The sequence below is a fragment of the Melanaphis sacchari genome, unplaced genomic scaffold, assembly GCF_002803265.2.
Source record: "Melanaphis sacchari strain LSU unplaced genomic scaffold, SCAv2.0 Contig94_pilon_pilon, whole genome shotgun sequence".
Taxonomy (NCBI): domain Eukaryota; kingdom Metazoa; phylum Arthropoda; class Insecta; order Hemiptera; family Aphididae; genus Melanaphis; species Melanaphis sacchari.
The window spans coordinates 1-13,779 of NW_020271674.1; positions in this window are offsets into that span (position 1 = coordinate 1).

The following is a 13,779-nucleotide window of genomic DNA, read 5'->3' on the forward strand; positions in this document are numbered from 1 at the left end:
TCTGGAGCGTTGGTTACGTTCTCGTTTTAGTGTGACATCCTCTTAACTGTTTTACACGAACAAACATATTTGTGTAAATTAATTTAATCTAAGTGTAAACTCATTTTTAATGTTGTACGATTTAAAATAAAATGTTGAACTTAAGATTTATTTTAATTTCTTGTCAGGTGGCACTGCTGGAAGTCTTCTTACTCTATGATTAATGTTATTTTTATGTTAATACTTATTATATTTTGTTTGTATAGATTATAAATATACTATATTAAATAAAAAAAGTACTTGCATTATTAAAAAAAAAAAAATTTATTAATTACAGGGTGAATAGAAAAATACCCAATCAATGTGTTCCAGAACCTCGTAACCGGCATTTCAAAATTTCTAATGAATGTAACCTAGAGAGTCCTAGCCAATGTTGTTTTATGTATTAAGCAAAAAAAAAAAAAATTACATATCGAGAAGCTGCAAATGTATATGATATTCACCATTCAGTTGTACAGACATGTAAAAAAAATCCAAGTAACAAAAAACTTATAAAAAAGGAAACATAGACTACCAATATCCAAACATTCTTAAAGTCAGCTGTGACCTATTCTTATCTCAGTAATTCATTATAGTAAGATACCTAATATTTTGCTTTTTATTGATAAATTTCATGGTACTAATTTATCCAGTGTTGAAACATACACCTAAATAAATATGTTTGATAATTAAATTTCATCAATGGATTCTAATACTATATAGAAATATCATAGATACTTAGGTCACAAACAACTTATTTAATGTAGATATTAGTGACATTAATACATATGAATGTATTTTTATATGTATCATCAAATTAAATCTATTTTACAAAACTTTATGTTATGTACTATCTGGAAATAGGAAATTTTTTTAAACAGTCTATACTAAATTATAACTCAATACTCAATCTTAAAAGTGTTTAATTTAATTTAATATGATTTAACCTAATAAGATAAAAATTAAAAATTAAAAGCAAAATCTGTTGAAAACTGTTTAAAATTCAAAAACATTTTTTTATAAAGATATTTTACATGGTAATACAAATCACATTTCAATCAATTATTAAATTAATTTTCAAAAATTAACACTCAAAACTATTTTTAATAGTCACACAGTAATTCAAAGTATCTAAACACAATAGCTGAGCAATTTTTCAGATTACAAGAAAACAAAGGATACTTATATCACCAGGGTTCCCAAGACTGAAAGAAGCCTCACCACAAGAATTAACCCTTTTAAAATATATTATTTTATCAAAATACCTTGGATTTTAACAAATAAAAAGGTATATTTAATACAATTTAAAATTAAATATAATAAGTATTGCAATTTATTTCTATTATTTTTAAAATGCAATATTATAAATTACAATTAAAACTTATAAGTGTATCATCTTTAAAAAGTAAAAATATTAAATCAAGTTGTATTTAATATAAGTATTGAAATTACTTTTTAGTCATTTTAAATTGATTTTTTTATACAAAAAAAAATGGTAAAAATGTATGGTACAAAAAAAATGTTTCCATTTGATAGATTTATCATTGTTAAATGCTTACTCATCATATAAAACAGTTACTGGAAACCATATACCAATAGCTCAGTTTCAAATAGAACTAATAAGACAAATAATAGAAAAATATCATACCAATCGTGTAACAAAATCAAGACCACCAACTAAAGACCAACCATCAAAACTAATTGATAGGCATTTTCCATCAAAGTTCCAGCAACACAATCTGGAAGGCTTGCCAGAAGAAGATGCAAGAAGAATAATAAGAGAACTGACACTAGATATATGTGTACAGAATGTGATGTGGGCTTATGCGCAGCACCTTGTTTTAATATATACCACACAACAAAATATTGACTACTATTTTTTTTATATTTTATTATAAACTGTACCTAGTAAAATACTTAAGTATAATTATATGTAGTGTTTTAATTCTAATTCATGTATTTTTTTTTTAATAAATAATTAATTTTTGCAATTTATAATATATGCGTTATTAATTACCAATTAACGATAAATGTTGAGAACTAATGACTGATCAATTAAAAAATACTTACAACTAATTAGGAAATTAACTAATTAATTTTTTTTTTTTTGCTGATTATTATTGATTCAAGGAATTCATTAAATATAATTAAAAAAAAATATAAAAATTCAAATAAAAAAAAAGCTTGGCCTGGCAGTGGTAAATAATTTTAAAGTGCTTGGCAGGGAAAAGGTTAAACATCAACACATTGTACAGAAATAATTACAACTATACTTAATGATGAGCCAGTCATTTATGAACCTGGAACTTTAAGCCCCCTTATTATATTAGGTATAGACGGTATAGTTAATTATTAATTTATTAAAATTGAATTATTGTTTATTTAATATAAATTAAAATATAGTTACCATGTGGTTATTTTAAGGACACAAATCACAACAATAATATTATTACACTAACTTTTATTTTTATTGATTAAAGAATTTTAATAAACTTTCTTTTTTTTATATAAGAACTAGGTAAATAAAATGTAAAAAATACCTATATGGCAATAAATTATTTGTATAATATTTTATAAAAAATATTTAATACTTCTGTAACAATTATAAATATTAATATGTTACATGACACCTATTCACATGAACCCCACCTTATGCTGACCGATACATTTAAATTAACACATACATACATATAATCGTAAGGCCTATGTCTAATACACACTATGTATTAGGAAGACAGTTCACTATGTACCTTTGACCAAAATACACTATCAACACATGAACTCCGTAGAACTATGACAAAGACATATATTATTATCAGATATTAAGATTACCTGTATGTAAGTATTATGTTATAAGTATTTTATAAATTATAAATTAATAGTCACTATCACTGAGTCCGTGGTTATTTAAATATATTTTACAATCCTTTTAATCCATCTTTACCTCCAGCAACGGTTAACTATATCCATAGAATTCTACGATTTTTCCTGGGTATCTTATATTTAACTGGCCGTTCCCCTGACTATGTTACATTTCTTTACAATAAGTACTTTATAGTCTCTGTTGAAATATTTTATTTATACACAAAAAAATAATTAAGTAGTATTTTTAAAACACTGATAATTATTTAAAATTTAAAACATAATTTTTATTTAGAACTTAGAATATAAAAACTACCGAGTGTTTTAAAAAGTTAAATGTATGCTATAGTTATTCAAAATGAATTGAAATTATTCATACGAGTAATTACTGTACTTTTTTAAAAATCCTGGCACAAGTACAAAAAGTATCTATACTAGTCCATGAGACTAGAAAAAAAAATTCTAGCAGCATACCTGTAAGGCTGTAAATAATACTTATGAAAAAAATTGATTTAATAATAGTAAATAAAATGTATCTACACAATTAAATTGTTTATTTGATTATTATTTATGTGTTATTAAAATTGTTAAGAATCCTTGCACTCACTTTAGATTAGTAAGTATATTAAACTATAATATAGTAGTGTAAGCAATGTTTTATTTATTTTGTAAGCAACTGCGTCACCAAGACAAGAAGATGTAGAATAAGCAGTAGTCAGTCCTGTATAAGTAACTGATTTGTACAATACTGCGTCTTAAAATATTCTATTATAATTAATTAAGTAATAAATGTTTTTAAAGATATACAGATTTTCGTGTAATGTTTAAATTACAATCATAAGTTAACAAACTCTTTCTATAATAAATACACTCATCCGGCTTTAACTGAAAGAGTATGTTGGGAACCTTTGGCTGTAATATTAAGAGTATGCTAGACACTAAGACATTTTAGCCATGTAAGCGTAATGTATTTTATATGTTTTTTTGATTATTCTTATAACAACGTAATCAGTGTCTGTTGCGAGTCAATCGTGTAAAGCCAGCAATTCAGTAAAAACTATTGTAATTCATTTTATAATTTCATAACGGTGCTATCTTTCAGTCAAACTCATAATAGCAAAATAAACGTCAAACCAGGGATTAACCCCGACTGACGAATTACATACGGTAAATCAGAACGAACCGAGCAATCCTACACAACAAGTATATTCTCAGCGAAATATGAATTTAAAACGATTTAGTTTTAAAAACAATAAATAATTTAATATAATTTAAATAAATTATTAATATTATAAACTGTTGGTACATATTATGAGCAAAAAAATGAAAAACGAAAGATAAAAATAATATAATACTACAACAAAATAAAATCCACGTTCTACGTATAAATTATGGTTAAAATAATGCTTACATCGAAAAAATACTCACAGTCCGATCGCTCTCGTCCGGGGTTTTGCGAACATCGAAACGGTCTGGATATCATCCACGTGGGTGAACGGGAACAATTAATGGAATAATTGCGAAAAATGAATCGTCCGTCGTGCGCGCATAACGGTGGAAGGTGATAAAATAACATTTGATGTAAATTGTAAAATTTTTAAATAGTTTGGTACAGGCTAAATGATTATTGAACTCTAAATCGGTGGAGTTCAGCAAGAGCCGGACGCCAAAAACGCAATACACGGATCGTCTGTTACATTGTTATTTCGTTGCCTGTTCGGCGTTCGCGCCATTTGCGTCACGGTTACCGGCATATCGGCGCCATTTCAGGAGGGGGTGTCTGCCGACTTTGCCAGTGGTCTACTGTTGAATGTGGCGATCCAAGTGAACCTATGTGTTCGACTTATATCGTATATTTACGGTCTAACTATACAATAATACAGGTAGAATTCCACTGAAACGCATTCCCATGTTTTTAGAAATCAGATGACATTTTAACGATTTACGATGTAAAGATACATTTCTTTGTTCCGAAAATATATTAAAACTATTCTATTTGAATGATTTTTTTTTTTGTATCCGTACCGAGTATTTATGTTATAGGTTCCTTTATATTAGATAGAAATTTATAATACCATTACCAGAACACACCACAGGATGTACGTACAATTTTAAATGGCTTACAGCTGTATAATAATACAAAATTCAATTTATGGTTCAAATACGTTCGAAATAAAAATTTAAGTATAATAAATAATAATATAGTATTTATTTATATCTTTATAACGATATACATTTGTTTATTATATTAACGTAAGATAAATATACATATGTATCTACTATCTAATAGGAATAAATATTTTTTATAGTAGTATAAAATATCATAATATAATTTACTACTAAACAGTATAATATACTCTATAGAACAAAAAAAATGACAAAATTTTATATTATTTATATTGAACATGAAATGACTAATTACTAATGATCAATGTTATTAAATAATACCTACTTACTTATCTCGTTCTAGTTATCTATATAAATGAGAAAACATTTCCACGAGACCTATTATTTATAAATTATAATCATTTTATCAATAAAAGTAATAATGAATAAAAAAAAAAATCATCCATCATTTTTAATTAATATTAAAATATTGTTTTATCTCTTCAATATAAAAATAACTCTAAATTAGTGCTCTTAAAACGCATAGAAATTTAGCTCATTACCTTAATAACTATACTATATTCTAAACTTCATTAATTTAATTAAAGACGGTATTTTGATTCAACGGCGGGCTTTCCTGATGGTTCGGTCAAATAATCAAATCGTGAGACCGAGCAGTTTGGTTATATTTAAAATATATTATGTAGAACTCAATACAATTTTTATAGTTTTATATCATGATGATAATAATGTTTTTTCTACTTAAAATATATAAATACAAATAAATGATTGTGTATAATATTATAATAAATGCAGATATATTATGCAAGTATACAACATGGTTTTTCATTAATAAATTGTATATATTTATGTACACTTTATGTACACTGCAATAAACATCAACCTCGTAATTAAGTTACTGCACATAATAATTTATAACCATTGACCATTTCAATTACATACATATCGGTAAATGGAATTTATTTACAATCGCAATTTTTCTGTTTCTATGATATTTATTATTTTAATTCTACCACCAGTCCTCCGTTGATCATTATTAGAATTAGGTCACTATAACTCAAAATTGAAGCAACATAAAAAATTCCTTTTAAATATTAGTACAAATTTAGAATATAATTACAATTCAATAACATATATTTCCAATACTGAAAAAAAACAAGATAATAATCAAAAAACTATTGTAAATTTTCCTGATATAAACGTTCAAATAAATATTCTAGATAATTGACAAGTAAAAATACTAAAGAAGAAATACTTGTAATGATGTGCTTCCAAACAATCATAATTAAATATTTATATACTGTTTAATAAAATAAATAATTATGACCTTTAGCTATAAGCAATTTATTAATATAATCATGTATGACAAAAATAAAATATTTAATAACAATATAATAAAACGACCTATAATCGGATCATAAGAACAATAGATAAAACACACACACACACACACACAGGATATTAATTATAAAAAGGCCAGTCACACACACAGTGTCATGATTGTCTTTTTGTATAGACGATCACAAGCGAGAGTAAAAGACTACGCAGATCGTATATACAAGGAGACATAAGCATTGAAGATTGTTAATAGTAAAAATTAAATATATATCATGTATTAAAAGTTTTATAATAAAGTTAATGAGTTTAATCAAATAAAATAAATGTTGTAATTTCTTAACGCATACCGGTTACCTTCAAGATATCAATAGAAAAAAAATTGACAGAAAGAAAAAAAGGATAACATATAATACTATATATACATAAGTCCTTTTGGTATTATTATATACTTATTATAATGATAATAATTAACACTTTATCTTAGATATCAAAAATACAAGAAAAATATTATTGAAAAATTCAGATACCCAAGAAGTATGGTGATGTTGAAGCATTTTTTTATATAAATCATATAAATTTGTTATGCTATAAAAATTAATGCAATATTATTTACTACTACAGAAATAATAATAATTTGTTGTGTAATCAAAAGACGGCGACGATAACAATATTTATATACTAGGTATGTTCTGCAATAGCATTCTGTTGCGTTTGGTCTTCGCGTCTACTGTCATACGTTTTTAGATATTATTATACTTTTACAATAAAACGAATAGAACGATAGAGCATTATATTATATACCTACCTAATAGAAATATGCCAATATACATTTATCATAAAATATAGTAAGTACTATAAGAGGTTGACGGTCTATATTTTAAATAAAATAAAATAATAATTTCACATTTTTTTTTTCAATAATCGCGGACTGGCCTGTCGGCCATAGTAGGTACATACTACATATATTATTTGGCCCTTCAATATTTTTAAGAATAAAATGTGAAAACAGACAAAAACACATCTTTCGAATGATGAATTCGAAAACATTGGATAATACACAATATTAATGCGTTATGCTGAAAATTGACTTTATTTTTGTTATTGACATATTCTATTTTCATTCCGATTAAATTCCTACATGAACTAAACCCGCGCCGCGCCACGCTCTACATTAACGTGTAAAAAAAAAGTTAATGAAAAAACATAATAATGTTATATTGAGTAGACAAAACCCATTGTTTATTTACTTATTTTTATTTTTAATATAAAAGTGAAATGTTATTAAATTTAAATTAAAAATAAAGCAACAGTTTTGAACAGCATTTATTTTCTATCTGAAAGTCAGAATGAACCTTGGAACAAACATATTTTATAAACTACCAGGTAAGAAATATTTCATTTTAATAATTTGGTGTAGTTAGTAAATAGTAATTCATTTTATTAAATATGAACGTGAACGTGAATGCATTCACTATTTTATTGAACGTTCCAAACACTGTTATAAATTAATTATAACACAATATACATTTTAAGTCATAATGTATATTGTGTTAAATTTAAATCTAATGATATATCAATGTATAAAAAAGATGATTCTGAACGAAAGCAGTCTATTAGTCTAGACTTTTGTAGTACCATCAGCAAGACTAAGTTTTGTATGCAACAACATATCTTTTTTGCTACGTCAAATACAGTTCTAGTGAGTTATGTTCGCGATTTATATTATTCTGATAAAAACGGTACTATTTTTATTTTGCGTATTTTTATATATATTGAATTTGGTGCATATTTTTGCATATTTAGTATGATCATATTAATTGTATTTAAGCCGGTAATGATTAAACTGATCTAAGTGTAACTTGGTTTTTTAGTCAAACATAAATTTTATTTTTATAATTATTATAATCCTATGGCACAATATGCGATTAGAGTGAATAGTTGACGAAAAAAGATAAACATAATTAATAAAATATGAAGGTATCAATATAAAAATATAAGATTTAAGATAAGATATAATTTGTTGGGTTTTAGTGTATTATAAACACAAATACACAATCCTATAAAATTTGTTACTAAAATAATGATTAAAACATAAAAAATAAATAAGCAATTTTCAATTTTTAATCTCAATAATATTATATTAAGAATCAGTCAACCACTGATATATTCCAATAAATAAGTATTTTTTTGTAACTATATTTATGTGTATATCTTTTAAAAATTAAAATACATATTTTACAATTTTATATTACATACAATCCTTAGCCCTGGCCATTAGTAATTTTTTTTAATGTTAGTACAATTAAAGGTTAAATTAATTTATTTTTATTTTTATATAAATATATATTAGTTTAATAATATTTCATAATATTTTGTGTAAATAGAATAAAACAAAAATAGGTATTGAATTGAAATTATTTTATTTTTATTTGCTGTAATTATTTATTTAAAAATAAACATTACCTATATCAAGACAAGTATTTATTGATATACATTAAATATTTTTGGTTTAATGAAGTTTTAATTCTTCTTATAAATCTTGATTTTCTAACTGCATACTAGGTAGCCAAATTCCTAATGTGTAGACGTGTAGTCTGTAAGTGTTAAACTCAGTCATGATTGAGGCCGTGATATAGTAAAATCACTAAACTTTGTAACCAGTCTTTTATAATTATCAGAGATATCACTTATGTAAAGTAATAGTCAACAATTACTGTGGTAACTGGTAAGAAAACATAAAAGTATTTTGATGGAAAAAATTGACTTTGTTATATTTTTTAAAAGATGGCCCGAAGTTTTAAAATTGGCCTAACGCTCACCCAATCTGCCCTTGAATACACGTCTAATGTCTACACATAATATACTAGTATTAAATATATATATATATATATATATATATATATATATATCATGACACATTGATATGGGTCATTTATATTATATTCATGACTAAGTAAATATGACATTCATCGTATTATATAAAATATAAGCACTAAGATCCATAAAACCACTAGGAAATAACACATACCTATAAATAACCAACAAAATCCCAGATAATATTATTCATATAAAAGAAATACCGTCAGTCAATTCCATTATTAAAAATCAATATTCATTTTTAAAAATAAACAAAATAAAAAGATAAAAACCTATTTATCAAAATATAAATCGTGAAGTGCATTAACATAATATATAAATTCATACAAAATTAATGTTTTCTCTCACGAATATCACGCTCATATTAATTAACTAATACAGCCGAAATCGGTCTTTCCAAATTTCGAATTTTCAAAAAACATCTCCCAAATTGTTTACAACAAGGTTATTAAATAATTTAATAATTTTTATTAATAATTTGTGAATTAAAATTTACGTTTATAAATAATATATTTACATTTTAATTATTTCCATTTGGTTTAATACAAAATTGATTGTCCATTAAGAATTATTGTATATTAAGGGACATTTGAAGAAACAATGATGTTACATAAGATTCGCCTGACTTACAAAATTTATTGTGAACAAGTATGTTGTGATTCGTAACTACCTATTGCGCGTATAGGTACTATTTTCGTTTATATCGCGTATTCCGTATTTATTTTGTTATTATAGAATATTAAATTACATTTATTATTATTATTTTATTATAAACATTTTGAATAAAAAAAAAAAAATATATGTACAATGAATTACATAACATCACTAATTTTTCTGGTTTTTTTTACGATATTAAATGTTTTATATTATGCAGAACACTCTTTGTCCATATGAAAGTCTTTATAGATAAAAAACAAAATTTGTTGTAAACACGTACGACATTGTAAATATTCGTTTACCAATTTCAATAGTGCGTTTTTAGTTATTTTGAACATTTTAAAATATTTATACTTTTCATACTCATAACTTACTTAAAAATTGAAATATCGTAAAAAGCCAATGAGAGAACACAAAAAATTTTCTTACCTAAAAGTTTGATAATAGGTCAATTCATTCTAATATAAAAACTAAAAACACACTATTGAAACTGGTGAACGAAAATTGACTATGTCGTACGAGTATAAGACAAAGATAACCCTTAAGTACTGGTACGACGTCATTTTAAGTTGTGGTAAATAGTCAGTTAAAAATCAAAATAATATATATATATATATATATATTTAAACCATTTTCGAGTAGAAATGGTACAGCATTAAATATTGTTTTAACAGTGCAATTTTTAAAATTCGTGTATTATGAAACCTTAAATCGCATATATTAATTGTTGTTTAGTTTTTTAGTGTGTTTCTAATGTATTCATTTACAATAATAATATATATCTTCATGATATAATAGTTGATATATATAAATATATCATATTACACTAAATTATTTATTTGGTTAAGTGTTTGTATGGCGAAGGTACAAAAAAAAATACCTATAAAATGTTTCCATGCCTTATAAAAGGCAATTGGAAAATCAATAAATGGCAATGTTGTCACTTGCCTATTTATGCGCCCATACAAAGGATCTAAAACCACATTTATATTTCCTACAGTAGAAAATATTTCTGAAGTAAATATAGATAATATAGTTTTGCAATTGGTGAAGACAAAAGAGCAGCGAAGACATATAACATTTGATCTCTAAAATTATTTATATACCTATTATATTTTACTTAGTTTTTTAAGATGTATACTATAAGACTTACCAAGAGACTAGTTGTTGTTTAATTAATTATTTTGTTGTGTTTATATAATCTGTTTCAGATTTAAACAAATACTCATGTATTTCTAATATATTTTATAATTACCTATTTAGCTATAATTAAAATAAGGTAACTTAAAGGCTGACAATGGTTAAATTATTTTCTAAAATATTTATGATATAATATAAGTTTAATCTATTGTTTATTTAAAAAATAAAATATGTTTTGTTAAATGTTTAAATAAAATTTGTAATGTCTTAAATGTTATTGATTAGTTATTGACTTATTAGTTAATTTAAATTGAATATTCAATATTACAATTTAGAAAATCGCATCTTTAGTTGTATCTATACATAGTTATAAATTATATACAATTTTAATGACACATTCCTATGTAAAATGTTTTAAAGAAAACATTTTTTCTCATGTAATTTGCCCCAAGATAGCCACAATAGGCTCAAAATGAATTTTTCAGCAAAATTAAATAACTGCCCCAAGATACACTCTTTAAAAAAAAACTTGGGGCAGCCATAAAAAAAAATATATATATAATCAGGAATAAAGTATACAAGTTTAAATTAAAATCCATATTAAAGAATAGACTAAGAGACAACTTTTGATATGCATATTGGCCCCATACAATAATTATTGACTGAGATATCCATCATCTAAATTCAAAACTGTCCCAAGTAAGCCACTTCTATGGTAATGACTATAATGTACTAATATATACAAATTAAAACTATTTATATTTTATTTATATAAACGTGCTATTGCCCTTGTGGCTTGCCCATTGTGCTCAAACTCATTTAATTTTATTCTTAATATATTATGTGTATTACATCACTTACATGCATTTATTATGATATTCACACCAAAATTAAGCAAAATATTAAACACTATTGCCCTCACTTGATCAATATAATTTCATATATTAAAACAAAACATATTAGCAATGTTTCATAGAGCATTACTGTATTCATACATAAATACATATGTATGAAAATTGAAATCCTATATAATTATTCTTAAATTTAAATATTTAATAAATATGATACTGGAGGCTATAAATTATACTATTTGTACTCAAAATCATTTGTTTTTATAATTATCATTATATTTTATTACATTTTTTTGCAATAATAAGTGTAAGAGTTTAAGTTTCCACGATTAATGTTGTAATATGGATATCGAAGTTATGTACTCGAGAATTTGATCAAATACATCGTAATATAAAATTAATATATTAACAATAACATAATAATAAAGAATATATAATATTATGATCATGCGCCTTACCTGACTCGTAGCTATGTATATATATCCATGTATATTATATTCATTAAAAAAGTAATGTGACACAACTAAAAAATTCTCTGAACACGTGAATCCAAATAAATACAACACTGATTTAACTAATTAAAAAAAAAAAAATTCAATTGTCGCTTGCAGGATCAGGTGTTGCTTATGTGACTGGTGTGCATGTACTGGTAAAAACTGAAAAAGACGACACGGCCAAACCGGTCAAAATGGACGGCGACTTCGACAAAGACCATTCCCTGTTTCTGATACACAAAATAGTCACGTCGGGCGCCTGCCGGGTGGCGACCTATTGTCGTGTCGATTACAATACTTCTCAATTAATGTACACCCAACACCCGTCATGAACTTGTGACTCGCGTAAATAATCCGAACATTGTTACTCGACCGTAGAGCAATACCTATTCGCTTACCAGCATAGTCGTGCGCAGTTTAATTTTTTTTCCAACACATTGATGAACGTTTTAATTGTACATTAAAAACTGTGTAAATGAAATCAAGTTGTATGTACAACATTAATGTGCTAATTTCTGTACATATGTTTTTGAATATATCCATATTTTTTTTCATAGGATTGCTCAGATAAAATATGATAACATATTTTAATATGTCACATGATTTTGGCTGCGCTCATCGATGGTGGCGGCAAAAAAAATATAATGCGACCGATTGTAGGGATGCATCTGTGTGTGTGTGTGTGTGTGTGAGAGTGTGCGTGTGCGTGCGTGTGTGTGTGTGTGCGTGTATGCGTGTGTGTGCGTGTATGCGTGTATGTGTGTGTGTTAGCAATTATTTTTTTTTTCCACTACGTAGGTATGTGAATATTATTGAAAATTACATAAATATAACAATTTTACAATTCCAAAACAGCGTAGTCTAGGTACATTATTTTTTTTCGGATGTTAAAACGTTTTACACGTACCTATCGGCTTGTAAACGCACTAATTTCAATAACTTAACAAATATTCAAATTGATTGAAATAATTAGATAATATAAGATAATTATATTATTCGAATACAAAAAAAATTATTAATTATGTAATTAGGTACAAAAAAAATAGTATAACAAAATAATGTACACGTATATACAAACTCATAAAAATTATAAAAAATAATACTCAATAGTTACAAATATAATAATATATTTACAAAAATATATCGCAGTATGACAATATATATATAAATATATTAAACATAATATATAATAATTTTATAAAACAACAATATTATGACAAAGTTAAGGATAACATTAAAATAATTCAATAGTAAAAAAAAAATGTAATACTGTCAAATAATGATAATAATTTATTTATACAATTTTAGGGTAGAAACCGTCGTAGTAAAGACATAATACATAAATAAATAACATGAATGCCGATTTATTTAACTGATTTCACGCGTTTTGTTTTGGGAGGTTTGCTATTCGTAGT